The sequence below is a fragment of the Podarcis vaucheri genome (assembly GCF_965113315.1).
Source record: "Podarcis vaucheri genome assembly, chromosome: 2".
NCBI classification, from domain to species: domain Eukaryota; kingdom Metazoa; phylum Chordata; class Lepidosauria; order Squamata; family Lacertidae; genus Podarcis; species Podarcis vaucheri.
In genome coordinates, this window is record NC_138760.1 from 32737391 (window position 1) to 32756527 (window position 19137).

Consider the following 19137-nt stretch of genomic DNA (forward strand, 5'->3'; position numbering starts at 1 on the left):
ACTGTATATGTAAAACCACCCTAATTTTAATACACTTAGAATTTCTTATTACATTTTAGGCGATATGTAACTGTTATAATCCTGCATTTCCATTTTGGGCATGTTTTGCATTTGAATACAATCCTAACACGGATTTAATTAACTGATTATTATTTTTTAATAAAATGTTTTATTTTCGCTCCAGTACAATGGTATTTTGCGCGTTCCATTTCCCAAGTATTCGAAACAATCAGATCCAGCATATATATATATATATATATATATATATATATATATATATATATATATATATATATATGTGTGTGTATGTCTCTTTATTGGATGTTATTCTGTTTTAAATAAGGTATTGGGATGAAGGGAATGGGGCGAATTGTCCACAATCACGGGAGGTGGGGAAATAATATGGGAGGCGGGAAATAAATAAAACCACATACCTGCAAATCCAGAGAGCCAGGCCCTTTTCCCCCAATGAGTTATTAACACAGAGAGAGAGATTGGGGGTGGGGAGCAACCTCCCCAATGTTTCCTTTTTTCCCCTCCTGCCCTTTTCTCCACACACACACACACACACACACACGCACCCCTTCCCCCAATGAAACATTAAAATTCAACGCGGATTTTCTCTGCAACCCTGAAGCGGGGGAGACTTGCTTCCTGGTTGGGATCTCGCCTCCGGCCAAAATATTTTACAAGTTCAGCTGGGAGGCGGGGAGGAGGAAGCAGCATCTCATTACAGGCGATCCCTCTCCCGTTTCCCCGTCACCACGTGTCTTCGCAGTCCCTGGGCTTTCGCACGTACATCCGGGTCTCCGGCTCGCCATGGCTCTGCCTGCAGTTCGTCGCTGGAGACCGGAGCGCCGCAGAGATCAGCCGCTTCGCCTGCCTGCTGTCTCGATTCCTCCACTCGGATCCTTTCCCCCCCAAGCTTTGCAAAGCACAACCCCCCCCCCACGACAGCAGACCAGACGCATTTGTTTCGCCCCCCAGACCAGCGCATTTGCATCTTCCCAGCTGGAGAGGACACGGTCCCGGTGCATCCGGGAGAGAGCAGTCCCCTCCAGGATCGAAGGCGGTTGCCCCCGCTTCTTGCTCGATCGGCGATCTGCTGCTGCTGCTTCCAGCAAAAAATAAAAAGTTATTGCAAGCGGCGCCTTCCTGCTCCGTCGCCGGGCTGTGCCTTGCAGCAGCCGCTTCTTTCTTCTTTGCAGAATCCGATCCTGCCCCCAACTCTCCCTTTCCTCCCCCTCCGGCTCTCCTGCTGCTGCAGCCACCCCTTCTCGCGTTTGCACACACACACAGCTCCGGCTGTGCATGCCTGATTTGCAGAGAAGGCTTTGCATGGAGGCGGCCGCGGTGCATGCAAGCCGGCCGCGATAAATAACGCTCTGCTGCAGCCGAGGCTGCCCGAGAGGCTTCGCTGCCCGGCTCTGCTTCAGGTCTCACCCCCAGGGAGAACGAAAGGAGAGAAGCGGCGGCGGCGGAGCTGGGAGAGAGGAGCGCCCGGGGCGGGAGAAAGGAGGGAGGGAGGGAGAGGGGGGAGGGGAAGAAAGGCAGTTTTGCTGGGAAGAGCCGCTACAGCCTGCCCTTCCCCCCACCCCTCGCAGCTTTAATCAATGGGAACTTCTCCGCCGTGCCTCTCTTAAGGAGGGGCGGGCTTGTTCACCCTCCCACCCCCAACAACACACTTCCCACCCCCCCCACTCCACCGTAGTCAAAGCCAGACAGGCGAGCAACCGGGATAAGCTCTTGCAGCTCCTCTTTCCCGGCTCAGTTTCCTTTCGCTGCAAAACAAGCCAGCCCCCCCCCCGCGATTTTCCAATGGGGGGGTCCCAAAGGCGCTCGTCCACCTTAAATCCCCGCAGTCGCGCCTGGCAGCTCTCGGCCAATCAGCGGGACGCCTCGTCTCGCTTGAATGACTCTCGTTCTTTGTTTGCGGAGAGGGAGGATCTCTCCAATCTGATAAAGGAGAGGAGGGTGCGGGGGAGGGGTGGGGAAGGAGGCCCAGCTGTTGGAGGCTCCTGAGCCAATCGGAGGCCAGAGCTCTTGCCTTTGGGTGTGCATTTATTTATTTTTTTGCTCCAGAAATTCCGGCTTGCGCTGGGGGATGCCCTTGCTGCGAGCGGGGGCCTGGAAAAAAAATCTCTCTCCCCCCTCTCGCTATATTTATACTGGCCTTTCAAACTCAACTCATCCAAGGAGCTATTAGGCTGTCTGTCTGTCTAGGGAAATAATGTTTGAACAGGCCTTCCAATCTGTGACCGTTTAAACAAGGGCCATTTCAAGGAAAGGCATATGATTGATATTTCAAATATGTCTCTTAAAAGAAAGAAAAAAAAGGGGGGGAGAGGCCACACCGCCAGGTTGTGCAGAACGTAATAGGCGCTGAACTCGGCGCGCCTTTGTAGCGGTGCTCCCCACGGTGACCTTCCGGCCCTCGACTGAACATGAACTCCCCACTCTCCCCACCCCACGCCACCCCCGGTTAGGAACCGAAAGCAGGAAAGCACACGCGCTGCCTCTTTCTCTTGTGTTTTGAAAGGTGATGTCAGCTCAAAATCAAGCCCATTCGGGAAAATAACAACTTAAGAGAGTTGTTAACATTTCTAATTTAATCTATCCGTCCGTTCTGGGAGGGGTGTGTGTGTGTGTGTGTAACTAGGACAATGAAATCTGTTAATGGTTTTAAGGCTGCAAGTCCTAAGAGTAAGTTCCCCTGAAGTCAATGGGGACTCCTCCTGCTTAGACGCCTCTAGGATTGTGCTGCAACGTCTATTTGTTGTTTTGCTTTTAGGCAAGGAATAATTATAGGAAACAAATGGATAATGCCTGAACCCAGGTGTCATCTGGAAAATACGGCATTCGGTGAAGTTTTTCTTTTTCTTTTACAGAACAGCGAAAACTTTAAAAGGGGAGGTTTTGTGGGAATTCATCTGAAGTACAGTGATGTACTCAGAAATCCTTTTCAGAAAGAGCAGCATTGATTTAATGTAGTGTTTTCTTTGACTACTGAATGAAAGCCTGCAATTTGCATGTCCGCAGGAGACAGAATTCTAGAATAGATAGGACTCGCGCTTGGGGTGAGTGTCGAGGTAATTTTGCTGTTTTGAATTTTAGGAAGCTTCCTTATAACAAGCCAGACTATTAATTCATCTATCTCAATATATTCTACACGGACTGGCAGCAGCTCTCCAGGATGTCTGACAGTGGTCTCCTAGTTTTACCTGGAGTGAACATGTGACATTCTGCATGCAAGCTCTACCACTGAGCTATTGCCATTCCACTTTAATTTAGCAACATGAACCTCAGCATATTTAATCAGGCGTATGTGCCACTGAATTCTTGGGAACTTGTTCTATAGTAAGTGAGCTTAGAACATCTCCCAACCCCCCCCCCTCACCCCAGTCCCAATGTGTTTGAAGCCATCCTGCTTCTATGACAAGCAGGTTGCCTTTTCACAGCCCTGTAAACCCATTAATTGCCACTATGATAATTTATAAAGGATCATCTGGCCTTTAGATATTACATAATCAATAATCGTCCAATTTTTTTTTGGAAATGTCAGATTTAAACATCTCATTAAAAAAATAGCAACTTTCAAATTCACCATTTAATTTTGTGGTGATATTTCAGAATTCAGGCAAAATAAGATCATATCATGAAAAAAACACCCTACAATTAAATGTGTCAGCATTGGGGTTTTTTTTAATCCTTAATTCACTTAAAGTTCAAGGGCTGATTTATTTTTTAGTAACAAACACACACGCACAGAGAGAGAGTGTGTTATTAAAGCTGGTAGGAAAATAAGATCTTCATATCTTCTGTTTTGAACATCTAACCAGATTAGATTTTGAGGTGTATGCGGGTACAGAATTATTTTTTGCGTGCAATCAAAAACCCCTTCTCAAAGAAGGGACTGCTACTAGAATATATAGAAACATTCCAAGCAATCCACAGTTCATCAGCCTTGGTTTTGCTCTTTAATTACCCCCAGAAGGCCTGAAGCCATTCCCCCAGCCATGCAAAGACCTACTTCCTGTATACAACTCTTCAGTATGGCAGAGAGAACAAAATCTGAAGTCGATGACAGGGTGAAATTGACTCAATATTGCCGTCCCCCAAGTAAGCAAATGTGGGGCCACAAGTGCCTTAAATCTGCTCATGTAAATGTTATCATAGCCTTTGCATAAATTCTCTTGGGGTAATAGTTCCTTGGGAGTTCAGATTTTCTCCTGGGTAAAGCCAGTTCTGATTCCACCCTGGCAGCAAATCCGGGCCACATGTGAGGAAATCAACCATAAACTTCAGAAAGCAGTTATTTAACGGCGCAAGGAAACTGGGTCATGGCACTGTTTAGCTAGTCGTCTTACATCAGAGTAGTATTCATCAGTACGAGACATTCATACTCGATGTTCATTCACACAGTCTAGGGAGGGTGGCTGTACCTAGTCACACTATTAGGCAGGGTACAGTGTCTTTCCTCAGAGAGCAGAGTTTTGGGTATCATTAAAGGGCAGCAAACTGTCAATGGCTATGTTTGTTTTATTTTATCTTTCACCAGTGGGGGTGGCAGTTTAGATTTTCTGCCTCAGGCACCACAATGTCTTGGGCTGTGTCTCTGGCTGTACTTGCTTAACATCTGCTACAGGGTGTATCGCCGTTGCCTATATGTGTGAGATGCACATGCTACATATAATTGACTGTGCATTCTAAAATCCACACAGCAGCTGTCTCTCATTTTAGAAATTAAGCACTGGAAGCGTCAGGACTGGGGAAACCATTCCAGACACTTTGTCACTCAAGGGCTTAACTGTTGGCTGACGGTGCCTAAGTATTTAAATATTTCCTCGGTTCTGTACAGGGCCGGACCCTAAATATTTGATGCTCGCTCTTCAGAATTTGAAATATTTCCCCAGAAAGTTCTTGTGTGTCGCTACATTGTGTGTCACTGAAAATGTACACGCGGCCCAAGTAGAAGATTGCAAACTTGCCAATGCTACCAACTGAAGCACATTGTGGTATAGGGATACAGAGTGCATCACTGTATGCCTCCTGGCTGTCAATATCATGGCATACAGCTTGCTATGGATGATGGGAGCGTCACAGCCCTTGACACAAGGCACTTTAACTTCAACAGAATCTTCTAGTGAGTCTGTATTTCAGGATCGTATTAATGGTTGACCCTTAAGGGGGAAAACATATAGCAAAGTCAACCAACTGGAGTAGTAACAGGAAGATATAAATGTACTCAGATGCTTGCAATTTTGCAAGTAAGATAAGAACCCTTTTGAGTTAGCTGCTTATTTAAAATAAAGAAAACTGAGTTGGGTTATTGAAAAGGAACACGTTTTAAAAACTTGATAATTTGCTTCTCTGTCTTTATGCTATTTATCCATGCCAAGGGACCTTTGAAGGGGGAGTAGTTCCAACTGGGTAACCAGTTTTGTCTCATTTTATTTGCTCTGTTTTGTCATTCTCGATTTCCATCCACGGCTATGATAATGTTGCAATCCTTGGGTTGGGCAAATGTTCTTTAGGTCTGGCCCTGCCCAAATTATTTGCATTGAAATGAATCTTAAAAGCAATTAAATAGATCCTGTTTGGCAAACCCCACCCTCACCTTTCTTTATTGTTTCTATTGGGGTGGGGGGCTGTTACCGGTAAGAGTAAAAGAGCAGCTGCACTGAGTCAAGTCCACTAAGCCCTGTATTGTATCTCCCGACAGTGGCAGGATCCAGAAGCCTGAGGAAATGTACATCTACAGAGTGTATTAGCCAAGTAATCTTTTTATTGTTCCCTCTCAGGGCTGAACTATCATTGCTTTTGCAAAGGGTTACTCTGCTTATCTTGCATACATTCCAGCTCTAATTGAGTCGCTCACTATCTGTACTCTGTGCATTTAATTTCCCTAGGACCACAATTCCACACCCCTTACAACAATTTTTTCCCAATTTTATTTTATTTACTTACTTTTATATTTGCCTTATCTTCCATCAAGGAGCCAAAGGTGGCCACCCATGCATGCACTGACAAGACTCAGACCTGCTTAGTTTCGGCAGGGTGGTGGTGATTTCATGTGCTTTCCTTCTATACCATGGAAACCATGTGCATATACAGTACATACCTGAGACTGAGGATTACATCGATGCTGTAGTTTGCAAAAGGGTGTGCCATAATAAAATGGGTTGTCTTCATTCTAATTCAGGCACTATTCCGCCTCCTACTTGTGCAAGTTCTCCCAGCCATCCTTGAACAAGAAGTTGCACAAGGACCATGCTGCTTGGGAACTCATGGTTGCTGATTAAAGTACGGTAACTTCCCTCATCTCAGGAAATGTGTCCTTCTTGGCTGGTAAAGGTAAAGGGACCTCTGACCATTAGGTCCAGTCGTGACCGACTCTGGGGTTGCGGCGCTCATCTCGCTTTATTGGCCGAGGGAGCCAGCGTACAGCTTCTGGGTCGTGGCCAGCATGACTAAGCTGCTTCTGGTGAACCAGAGCAGCACATGGAGACACCGTTTACCTTCCCGCCGGAGCGGTACCTATTTATCTACTTGCACATTGACGTGCTTTCAAACTGCTAGGTTGGCAGGAGCAGAGACCGAGCAATGGGAGCTCACCCTGTTGCGGGGATTCAAACTGCCAACCTTCTGATCGGCAAGTCCTAGGCTCTGTGGTTTAACCCACAGCGCCACTCACGTCCCTTCTTGGCTGGTAGCAATGCTCATAATCTAGCGGCGAGGCTGGGAAGTGCATCCCTGACATTGCAGAAGTTGCCTTCAGCCTTGATCATAGAGGCATGGAATCGTAGAACTGGAAGGGATCACGAGGGCCGCGATCCTATTCAACCCCCTGAGATGCAGGAATCTTTTTGCCCAACCTGTGGTTCACACCCATTGCCCTGAGATCAAGAGTCCCATGCTGAACCTAAAAGAGGACTTTGTTTGTTTCTATTTCCCATATCCATAATGCAAATATGAAAACTTTTGTTGGCTGGCATGTGCTTTCAGGTTTCAAGTTCCTTTCACTTTCTCTTCCTCATCATATTCATAAAAAAGAGTGAAAGGGTCAACTGCTCTTTTTGTGCCTTGTGTGAAAACACTCGCTGTGTTTACTTATACCAATAAACATCCAAGAGCGCTTTTGCAAAGAATAAGAAAAAACCTGGAAACGGAACTGACTGTTAAGACTTCAGTGTCTGAGTCATCCTGAATTTGATACTGTATTGTGCTTTGCCCTGACAATTGTAGTGTTATGTGTGCTCCACAATTCCCTAATTCTGAGACACACTCATAAGTTCACACAAAGACTTGGGGGTCTTTCCCAGTGTCCAGAACTGAGGGGACCCCTTTCAGCAGTTCTCAACCTGTGGGTCCCCAGATGTTGTTGGACTACTACTCCCATCATCCCTGAGCTCTGGCCTTGCTAGCTAGGGGTGATGGGAGTTGTAGTTCAACAACATCTGGGGACCCACAGGTTGAGAAAGGCTGCTTAGATTATGTCTTCCAGAGGGTTGCTTGCTCTGCAAGTACCGTATTTTTTGCACCATAACACTCACTTTTTTCCTCCTAGAAAGTAAGGGGAAATGTCTGTGAGTGTTATGGAGGGAATGCCTACGGGTGGCATGCCTACGGAGTTTCCTCCTCTAAAAACTATGTGCGTGTTATGGTCGGGTGCGTGTTATAGAGAGAAAAATACGGTATTTTAGGGGCTGACTTTGCCTCATAGCTAGCTAGCATTGTTATTCTTGCCCTTTGTGAATTCGTCTCATCCTTTTCTGAACTTAGTTATGTGCATTTTGGCCAAGGCTTGTTAAACTTTGTGGCTGAATTATGTAGCATGTCTGAAGTGCAATAAAGAGGTAACCAGTGTCTCCTTACCTTCTCAACATTGCTAGTTGTTTTCTCTGGTCTGTCTTAGGGTTTATGAGGTTTATTTATAGGTAAATGTATTTTTTTATGACTGAGGCCACCTTGACACTGAAGTTATCCATTCATTTTTGGAATTAAGTAGAAGCCTTGCTAAAGTGAGCCTCCAGGTACTGGCTTCATGAATTGGAGAAGGGACTTGTCAACCAGCATCTTTTTGGCCTTCACTTGTTTTCTGGGTGGCATAAACATTTGAAAATCAGTCAATAGGTAATGAAGTCCTAGCTATTATATATTCTGATTATTTTAGGAGGCAGCTTACTCAACAGGCTGGCCCAAAATCTGTTCAACAGGTTGGCCCAAAATCTTGGTTTTCATTATGCAGAATATTGGTTTCATTATGTTTTTCATTTGCTAATTTGCATTTAAGCATTTCAAACATCTCAAACACTGTTCTTTGCCCTGGAAGTTTTTGAAAACGGAAGGGTTTCAATTGTTGACAGTGGAACAAACAAATATAGCTGTCATGGCTAGTAGATGTTGGTAGACCCATGACTTTGTCTCTAATTCTTTATTTAAACATACACACCCCCTCTTCAGAGATAGCAGCCACTATCACTGTTTCTTGTGATGAAAAATTCCATAAGTTGGTTATGCATTGTATGAAACATTAATTCCTTTCATCCAGATCATCAACTTCATTGGATGACTTTTTCTTCCCATTTCTAATATTATAAGAAAGGAATACAATATTTGTATTGTTCTTATGTAGTTTACGTTCTGTTTGTATTCTGCCTTGATATTGTCTATGGATGGGCAGTACTGTATACAATTTTTCGTATATCTCTATCCCCATTGCCCATGCTCTTCAGAATGTTATAACATTTCCCCATAATATCTCATCCATTTCCCAAACTCCAGTTGCCTTAGTCTTGCCTTGTAGCTGAGGACAGCTGGTTTCAAGGAACAGGCTGCCTCTGAGCACATCCTGAGCCTAGGGGTTCATTTTCAAAGCAAGAACTGAACTGAGCTTTCATAAAAGTCCATTCCTAATCAGCTTTCTTCATCACAACAGCCTCATTTAGATGGTTAAAGCAGTTTTTGTTGTTGCTGCTAAGCAGTGGCGTAGCGTGGGGGGTGCAGGGGGGGCCGGCCGCACTGGGCGCAACATCTGGGGGTTAGGGTTAGGGGGCGCAAATCCACGGGTTGGGGGGGCAAATTACTTGCCTTGCCCCGGGTGCTGACAACCCACGCTACGCCACTGCTGCTAAGCAAATGGGAGTCAGAGCCCCTCATTGATCTATGGGTGTGGGCAGGGGGGCAACTGCCCCCCAATCAAGTAAATAAATTAAAATACTAATAGAAATAATCAGAATATTTGGAATAGAAACGCTTGCTGAGGTCACTTGGATGATGTTGTGGCGCATTCTAGTGATGCAACTGGCAACCCGAATGAGCGATGGGTGTTGCTTCTGCGAACTGACCAATTATGTTGGTTCTGGAACAGGAGAGGTGGGTGTCCTGCCCCCCTAAAATAAACCCCGGCTATGCCCATGCATCAGTCTACTGCAGAATACCTGGATATCTACCACCATGGACCACCCCTGGAGGATAAGACTTTCATCGGCTACTAACCCTGATGGTTATGTTCTGTTTCCACTGTAAGAGGAGAATACTGTTGCATGAAGTTCCTGCTTGTAGGTATCTAGCTGGCTGCTCTAAGAACTTAATTCTGGACTAGTTGGGCCTTTGGCCTGATCCAACAAGGCTGCTCTTATGTTCTTACAGTGTAGACCATTCTCAGCATAGAACTGATCCAGTAGAACAGTGGTTTTCAACCAGTGTGCTGTGGCACCCTGGGGTGCCTTGAATGGTGTTCAGGAGTGCTGCAGGCAACACCAGCCTCTGTCCCTCTTTCTTTCCTTCCTTCATTCCCTCCTCTGATGCCCTCTCTGATGCCCTTCTATGCCTGCCAAGGGCTTGCACAGCTGTTTGTTGCAGCAGCCCTGGCTACATGCTCCTCAGGCGAATGGTGCCTCTGGGGCTGGCCAGGGGGGTGCTGGTTGCCAGGAGCTGAGGCGGCCTCAGAGTAAGGGAGCAAGGGAGCCCGTGTAAGGGACGCGGGTGGCGCTGTGGGTAAAACCTCAGTGCCTAGGACTTGCCGATCGTATGGTCGGCGGTTCGAATCCCCGCGGCGGGGTGAGCTCCCGTCTTCGGTCCCAGCTCCTGCCCAGCTAGCAGTTCGAAAGCACCCCTAAGTGCAAGTAGATAAATAGGAACCGCTTTATAGCGGGAAGGTAAATGGCGTTTCTGTGTGCTGCGCTGGTGCCGGTTCGCCGGAGCAGCTTCGTCACGCTGGCCACGTGGCCCGGAAGTGTCTGCGGACAGCGCTGGCCCCCGGCCTCTTAAGTGAGATGAGCGCATAACCCTAGAGTCTGACAAGACTGGCCCGTACAGGCAGGGGTACCTTTACCTTTTTTTTATAAGACCTCCACATTTGCCAAGGCATGTGCAAATACTAGGAGCCTGGTCTTCTGCCCTTATTGGGTCCAAAGAGCAGACTTTTTTTGTTTGCTGGGGGCTCCAGATTCTGCCTGCAGGTACACACTCACAATCTGATTCCTGGTAAATTGCCCATGATTCCAGCTTGAGAGTATCTCTTCCTTAAGATACGTCCTATCCGGTCTGTGTTATACATTCCAAGAAGCTTTTATTGGGGTGGGGAATCTGCTGACCTGCACAAGCAACCAACGACAAGCCCCAAGAATTCTGTGGATATAACTGTGATGTTTTCAAAACCATGCAAATACGTAACATGGCTACGTTTGCCCAGGCTATCATATATCCAATCTTCAGCTGCAGTAAGAAGGTCTTTTTTTTTAGTCTGCTTGTTGTTTATTATTGTTTGGAATGGGATATGCTGTAACTACAAGTTATGTTTACAGAGAAACAGTTTTATAATAAGACCAAATCTTGACATTCACGGACAAGTGGGAGGAATAACCTGGCATATTTCCCTATGAAGATTAATCTGAAAAGTCTCTTCCCAAGGAAGTAGGCTAGCCTGGACAAACTTGATAAAGTCAAAACAGGCTATTAACCATTTCTTTCTGTTGTATGTTGTTTTACTTGTTTGTATGCTTTTGTCCATTGAGATATCATAACTATACTCACACAATTTTGGGGCTTGTAGTTGGCTGCCTATGTTGGATACTCTCATTGTATGTTTTATGGTATCCTGAGATTTTGCTGAACTGACAAGATGGGGAGATTTTCTGGCTGAGGTCATCGATCAGAAGACGTCACCTTCTTACCCCAAGTATAGATCACATGCAAAACAAAGGCTGTTTGGGATTTGTACTGCCTGCTCCAAGCATGGAAGTGTCCTAAGAATCCTAATAAACTAACTGATTAACTGAAGCGCCAGCATCCAGCCTTTTACAATAGGTAAATTCCTGCACGTTTCAAACCACAATTCAATTTAATCAGAGTTTAAAAGGGACCATCCCAGGAACCATTTTACGTATAAAGGTGGGGTGAGTGCCTCTGTGCATGTGCAGAATGCTATTTATTACTAAGGAATGCATGGCCATATAGGTCAACAACAAAAACAGTTAAGAGGACGTAGCATTTAAACAGGATCAAGGCTCTGCATTTCTCTCGCTGAGAACACACCAAGCAATAAATCCTTTGGAAAGCTGAAAGGAAGCGTGAGAGGAAGCCTTGGCCATGCAGAAGGATCTGGTCTGAATGAGGAAATGCAGACCCAATTAGTTCCTGACAGATGGACAAATGGAAACAGAGACGGATCAGTAGATGGATGGCGATACCTGGATAGGAAGAGGGAAAGCAGCAAAGATGAAAACACAGACTGATGTACTTAAACATGTTCAGATGGCCCACCTATTTCACTTTCTTCATTTTCTTCTTATCAGTTGCTGTTCTCCTGTTTCCCTTAGGAGGAAGAGGAAGAGCCGCTTCTCAACATAGATTTTGCAGCTTTAATTGATGACCAGCTGCAGGTCAAACATAAATGACCTGCCTTGACGAATTTTGGGGAGAGCTCCTCTACCCCCTCATATTTTTGTCATGCTGTTTCATTTCTGGGAGACTGGTCTGCCCACTGGATTTGGCCAGGAGCAGCCAAGGGCATCCTGCAGCCTGCATCTGACGCCATTCCCGATTTTCTATCCCATCGTCTCTGCTGTTCCCTGCATGAGAATTGATGCTCAAGGCATCCTGCCACCTCCAACCACCCCCACCCCTGCAAAAATTAGGACAGCCAAGTTGTTGAGAAAGATCATTCCATTCGCCGCTGGAGTATGAGCTCAAAAGGACAGATGAGAGGAGCAGAGAAGGGGACAGGAAAGTCCAGCGACAAAGGGAAGAAGCCTTTCTACACAGAGGTGAAGATGGTAATCGAAAGATGATGGGCCTCTGAGACTTGCCACCTTCTCCTCCAGTACCCAAATATTCCTCCCTTTTTAAAAAATTATTTTTTATTTTCAGTTTTAACAAAGGGTGTGGGGGAGGGGATTATAAATGAACGGAAAGGAAAGGAGAAAGGAGGAGAAGAAGGAAGAAAAGAAAGAATGGTTTTGGTAGAATTTCAGGGTATAAAGCTGATTGGTTGAACTCTGAATTAATGCCAGTGGGCTTATGGTAGACCATCGGCTATATACACCCAATGGCAATTTTATTTGTGCCCAGAGGGCATAACATATCTAGGTATTTTGGTTCTGAGAGAGATTTCTCAAATGATTAAAAGGAATTTAATTAGGGTGCTGAAGGATTTTTCCAGCGATTTGGAAAGATGGGCGCTACCTACTGTAAATTTAGTATTTGGGGCAGTTAAGATGAATGTTCTGCCATGGATAATATACATACTTAATGGTGTTCCACTATATATTCCCTAAGTGTATTTTCAAAAGATTAATGGGATATTTAGCAAGTTTATTTGGGATACCTCTCCACCTTGTTTTCCACTGAAGAGAATATAGCTTCTCCCATGTATTAGCCCCCTTGCTGATTTCATGCCCACCCCAACTTATAATTAGGCTCTGTTTCATGTTTATACCTTGCATGAAATAAAAAACAGATCCCAGCAGTAACCAACTTTGGAAATTTGAATGTCATTTCACATCACTTCCTATTGTCATTTATCTCCCCCAACCCCCCCAGGTTGTGATCCCCACCCCCCACCCCAGGTAGAAAATGAGAAACCACACACAGACATTATTTGCTGTTTCATGATGTCTCAGTAAAAATCTGATGCAGCAGAATTAAAACAGATCCTCTATAATTTTTAAATATATATATATATTTCATAAAATGTATATATGCCTGCTTGTTAAAACAACTTCAAAGTAGTTTACTAAAAGGGCGAAACAATAAAATTTTCAGTAAAAAATGGTAAAAGCTACTATTTCAAATATTCCATTTTTAAAAAAAAATAATTAAAAATAAAATAAACAATAAGCTAAAAATGGATTAAAACACATTTCAGCCTTCTGGGTAGGCTTGTCTAAACAAAAATGTTTTTACAGTATCAGGGGCTGGAAAGGGTACTGCCGATAGGCATGGGATTCCAAAATATGAGCAGTGCTACAATTTCTTACAAACGTGGAATGGGAATTATGTGTCTGTTAAGTGGGCAATATACGGGGGTAAGGCAATCTCGCAATCACAGTAGCCTTTTCAGAAGATCACTGCATTTCTTTTGTTTTCTGTTCTTGGTTTTGTACTGTGCTTTCACTGTTTATTTTTGTAAGCCGCTGTGAGGGTTGGAAAGATAGTACAGCAATGTTCAAATGGATTAATAATACCTTTCCCCCCCCTGCTGTGACCCATGCTTAGGCTGGGAGACTCCCTTCAGAGACCGCCAAGATTTTGCTCAGTTCTTGGAATCCTGGACTAAGGTCGAGTCTTCCTTCAGTTTTACTCCACTGCTTTTCTGGCGGTTCCAGTTCGTACTTTCCCCCAGCCAGCAGTTCACTTCCCCACCCTCTCCAGCACCATGGGAGCTGCAGTTCACATGAAAAACAGATGAGGTGGTGAAACTTTTCCTGGACCTTAGACTGCAAGTTAGGGGAGGGTAACATGACTGAATGGTCCTCCATTCAACAAAAGCAACAGGAGAATGTGCTAGTTTTCCAAAGAGAGGAGTTTTGTTTTGTTTTTCATGGAGAAGTATGAAGTCACCAGAGAAAATTTCCCACCTCAGCTGCTGTTCATGCAAACTAGACCTCAGATTGGCTTCTAAAAGGGGTAGCCTCACCCCTACAACAGCTTTCCTGCCTTGCTGGTCTAGGCTCTGGGGGTCCACCACTTTTTTAGGGGGCATGGGGCACATCTAGAGATCTGTTGTGGCCACCACAAAATGCCCATTTTCACAAAAAAGAAAAGCAATGGACAATGCAGAGAAATCCCCCTCCTAAAAAAACCCCGGTGGAACATCTATAGCCTCTCCCCATATCACCAATAAAACACAGCTAGAAGAGCAGGAACCCCAAAACAGAAATTGCTAACCCAACCAAGCAACAGAAAACACACACCCGAAAACACACACTCAGAAACCGCCCTTTTTTTTTTCAAAGGAGGAAGGGATCTTGGGGTGTCTAAGGGGTCTGTGCTATCCATGTGAATCATAGTGTGGTAACCACATGTTGGGTCTAGCTTCTAGAGTCTCACTTAGGCTGAAATAAGTATTGGATTCCAATCCTAGACAAGGCCTGCCCAAGGGGTGTGTGGGTGTGTCTGTCTGTCTGTCTCTCTCTCTCTGTGTGTACACACCTTTGTAGGGAGGAAGAATAGCTCAATGAATGAATACATGGTTTCGATGCAGTATTTTCCAGGTTCAGACTCTTCAGTTAAACAGATCAGGGAAGGGGTGATGTGAAAGACCTTCTGCCGGAGAACCCTGGAGATACACTGCCTGTCCAAGTAGACCACACTAGCCTAAATAGACAGATAGTACCAGATAGCTTCCTAAGTGCTAATGCTGGTATTTTAACAGGGAATTATTTACCACGCTTCACAGACATTATCTCAGCCAACTGCATTACCTCAGAAACCCTGGTAGCAGTTCCATAAAGGAGGGCATTGGCCTTCAGTTAGTGAGTCTACCAAGTTGTGGCCTGGTCTGAAGTGGGTTGCAATGGCACCATTACCACCATACAAATTTATGGTAAAAACATTTAAATATGGGTCCCCCTGGTGGGTTCCAGGTTGGGGATAAAGTAGGGCAGTATTGTTATCCCCATATTGCAGATATAAGACTGAGGCTGAGAATCACTTGCCCAAGGCTATCCAATGAACTCATGGCTGAGGTGAGATTTGAACTGGGGACTGACGTACACCCACTAACACCATTCTCATTCTGGCCAAACTTTCCTGACCTAACTGGAATTCCTGCTGAATCGTATGAAGAAAAAGAAAATTATGCAGAGAATGAAAATTTAGATATGTATATGTATAGATATGTAAATTTTTAAATCAATAAAGAATTATAAGAGTGGAATTCTTGTTGAATTGCCCTTGAGGCAGACAACACAGTATCAAAAAGATACTCCTAAAAGTGACAGCTTCTTCACCATTTGAATGTAGCCAAAGGACTGGCCCTTGAACTTTGCTGCGTGTGACATCGCAGTTCTATTCCTGAGTGAAATCTGAAATGCTGGACCTGAAAAGCCAGTCTTCCATATATTCTGATACCCTGTGACATTTCTCCAATGAAAATAGGGACATCCTATTCCATAATAATAATTGTCCTAGCCATTCTGGGCAGCTTCCAACATAGTGGAACCTCGGTTGCTGAACATAATCCGTTCCAGAATACCGTTCGACTTCTGAAATGTTTGACCACTGAGGCGCAATGGGCGGTCGGCAAATTCCATTGAGAAAATGGAGAAACATCCCTCAGAAGCCGTTTGACTTCTGAGATGCGTTTGAAAATGGAAGCATTCACTTCCGGGTTTTTGGCTTTCCGAATCGTATGGCTTCTGAGACACTTGAAAACCGAGGATCCACTGTATTTATAATCATAATAAAACATTTAAAAAAAACTTTCCTACACAGGACTGCCTTCAGATGTCTTCTAAAGGTTGTGTAGTTACTTATCTCCTTGACTCATGGGTCGCATAACTCCATACCCTCCAACATTTCTCCGATGAAAATAGGGACAAGCTAAGGAGAAGCAGGACATTCTGGGATCGAATCAAAAACTGGGACGACTTCTGGAAATGTGGGACTGTCCCTGGAAAACCGGGACCCTTGGAGGGTCTGTATTCTACACTTGGAAGAGACAGGCTGTTAGAATTATGGAAGAGCCTGCTTAGAAACTGTAGAAGAGAGAGGAGGAGGTGGGGATTTTGAAGAGTGTGTATATGCATTGGGACTGCAGCCATGCCAAAGCCAGCCAGGATGTCAGTGGCAAAGACTTGGCCATGGATCAATGGCGGGGAAGCTGTTCCCTCAGACTAAACAGGCCTGGTTCCCTTCCAGTCTCTCCAAATAGCAAGCTCCTGACATCTCAGGGAAGGATGTTTGATTTTCAGAGCAGGTCTGAAGCCAGAGATAGGATGCTCTTAACCAAGGGCGGAGGAGAAGCACCCCCAGGCCTTGGGAGGGAGGGAGCCCGTTCTGGGAAAGAAAGAAAAAGTGATGTCAACGTCTCCTTGGCTTCCGAGTGGCTCTGCCTCGCCCCTGCCAACTCTGAGCACGGAGAGGCAGCAGAGCGAAGCCAGCAGTGAGTGCCACACGAACAGGCACTGGGCCCAAAAGCCTCCCTTTTCCAAAGCTCGTCAATCACCTGGGGGAAAACACTGCAATTTTCCCAAATCAGAGCAATTTTCCCAAATTAGCAGAGACTTTGTTGTTATTACCCCCGTCCGTCCCGTGTTTCCCCTTCGGTGATGGATCGCACAAGAGAGGCCTGCCCAATTAACCGAGCTACTCCCTGGTAGAGAACTGGGGTGGGTGCCAGGTTAACTCTTTCAGCACCAGAGGGGTGCTTGGAAGTCTCTAGCTGCCATTTATGTTCCACAAAAGCCTCTTTTGTCTTTCGGCAATTGCCAGTTGGAAAGAAGGAGAAAGATTCTGGGCTTTTATCTGATGCGAGTTTGTTCGCTGTCCAGGGTGGGGTGGGTGTGTGTGTTATGTTTTTTTTTTTTTAAAGGGAAATTTAAAATCACCCCACAAAAAACACACACAGCGTTTTTGCAAATGTTCCAGAAATGTTTTGCAAATAACGAGTTTAATCAGAAACTGTTTTACCTGTCAGGAAAAAGGAAGAAGGGTGTGTGTGCTTACCATATAAAGGGTCCAAATATTTTAAAATGTGACATTAAAAATAACCCATTGGGCATAAGGGATAGCTCAGTCGGTAGAGCATGAGACTCTTAATCTCAGGGTTGTGGGTTCGAGCCCCATGTTGGGCAAAAGATTCCTGCATAGCTGAGGGCTGGACTAAATGACCCTTGTGGTCCCTTCCAACTCTACAATTGTATGATAAGGCTATCATGGTGATTGCTGATCCTCACCAGCTGAATGGGAGATGACACATGCAAAGGTTCTCCCATTTATTTCCCACACTCTCAGACATGTCTTGTTCTTTCCTGCTGTGCAGCACACCTGGACTCCTGTTTGTAACAGCAGAGGAGGGTGATCACCAGGATTGGGAGTGGGGAGAAGAGGCTTCAGTTGCCTCATCTCCTTATCCAACGGTAAGGAAGGAATCTTGGAGACGTAACTTAATATCTCTAGGCAAGAGGTGGATCCAAGAAGAGTGAGATGCTTGGGTAGTTTATGGCAAGGGTTGCTAACCTGTGGTCCTTCAGGTATAGTCCAACTCCCCATCATTCCTGACCAACCATGGACCATACTGGCTGGGGCTGAAGGAGTTCATCATCCACAAGGCCACTAGTTCTTCACCTCCCTGCTATGGAGGCAAGGGAAAGAACATTGCTGTGCAGAAATATTCATGTTAGTGTATTCCACTGGAGGCATGTACTGTAGGAATTTTGGAATGGCTATCAAAAAAACCTAACTTTTTAAAAGGAGGTAGCAAAACTATGGGGGTGTTGAGTAAGCTTGAATGAGCAGAGGGAAAGCCATGTTAATCAGTCCAATGTTTCCAGTACCACCCATCCAGATGCCTCTGAGAAACCTATAAACAAAGCACCAATCCAGGAGCGCTCCTCTGTTGTATGCCATTATCTGGTATTCAAAGGTATATTGAATAATACAGTGAAGGAGCACTTAACCTCGTCTGTTTTATTTTGATTAAGTAAAATAATTTATTTGAAGTACATAAAAAAGGTCGCAGAGAAACTGGTGGTGGATTTCATGTTGTTGTGATAGGCACTAGCCAGTAGGTGCTTGCAGTTTCACGTAGCTACATTCCACATGGTACTCATCAGCAAAGCAGATGCACAACATGGAAGAAGCACTAGAATTTGCCAGCAACAAGGATTGTGATATAAGTGTTGGGGAATTTTCTCACAAGAGGAGTGCTGCCTTGGAGAAAAACATCTGGGGACCTTGACAACAACTATGAAGTTACTGTTCTAAAAATAATTGAGGAAGACACAAAGATCTGGAATATTAAATGTTTTACAACTTGATTCCATCTCAACATTTTCTTCTTCGGGTTTATCTTCCAGGTTTCTTCAAAGAATGTATAGTTCAAGTCCACAATAATTTCTTCCACGCCTTTTCTTTGAACTTTACAGCAGAAATGGGGAACATTTCCCCCACTCAGCCTGAGTGTTGCATTGGCTCATGGGCAAACCTCCCATAGGCCTCAAGCCAGGGATGGGCTTCGCCAGAGGCAAAAACAGACAGAGCAATGGATGTGACTCTTACCTTTGTCCAGTTGGCTGTACTACAGCTAGGAAAAAAAACAGACATTTCTACACAAGCGTCTCTCCATTCAAGCAAGCAAGAGCCATCATCACTGCTCCGGGACATATTACAGCCAGGCAAAAGCATTTGAGGACACAGAACAGGGATGATGAATCATGTGGCCTGAGAAGGATCCTGAGGGCCAGGTAGAAAGGCCAGGGAGGCAATGTTCAGCCTGTGAACCTGAAGTTCCTTGTTTCTGCTTAAGAGGCTGCAGTGTACCTGTTGATGTCTTACCTAGGATGTAGTGGAATGGAGGCAAAACTTACTCAATCAGGATCACTTCCTGTCTAGTGCTACCTCAGTTCCTTCGCTGCCTGTAAAATGGAAGCAAGGGTCTTCTTGTTTTTGCTTTGAACATCTTAGACAATA

At 45.0% G+C, this 19137-nt stretch overlaps 1 long non-coding RNA gene across 2 annotated transcripts; it reads left to right on the forward strand.

The window, feature by feature from the left end:
* Window positions 1-296: 296 nt before the first annotated feature.
* LOC309526695 lies at window positions 297-13041 on the forward strand. 2 transcript variants are annotated; one of them, XR_014216849.1, is made up of 3 exons: window positions 297-3077; window positions 3992-6303; window positions 11823-13041. It is a non-coding gene; the product is annotated as an uncharacterized lncRNA (long non-coding RNA). The 2 variants fall into 2 exon arrangements; XR_014216850.1 differs by lacking the exon at window positions 11823-13041 and having other exon boundaries at window positions 3992-4119; window positions 6203-7479.
* The last annotated feature ends 6096 nt before the right edge of the window (window positions 13042-19137 follow it).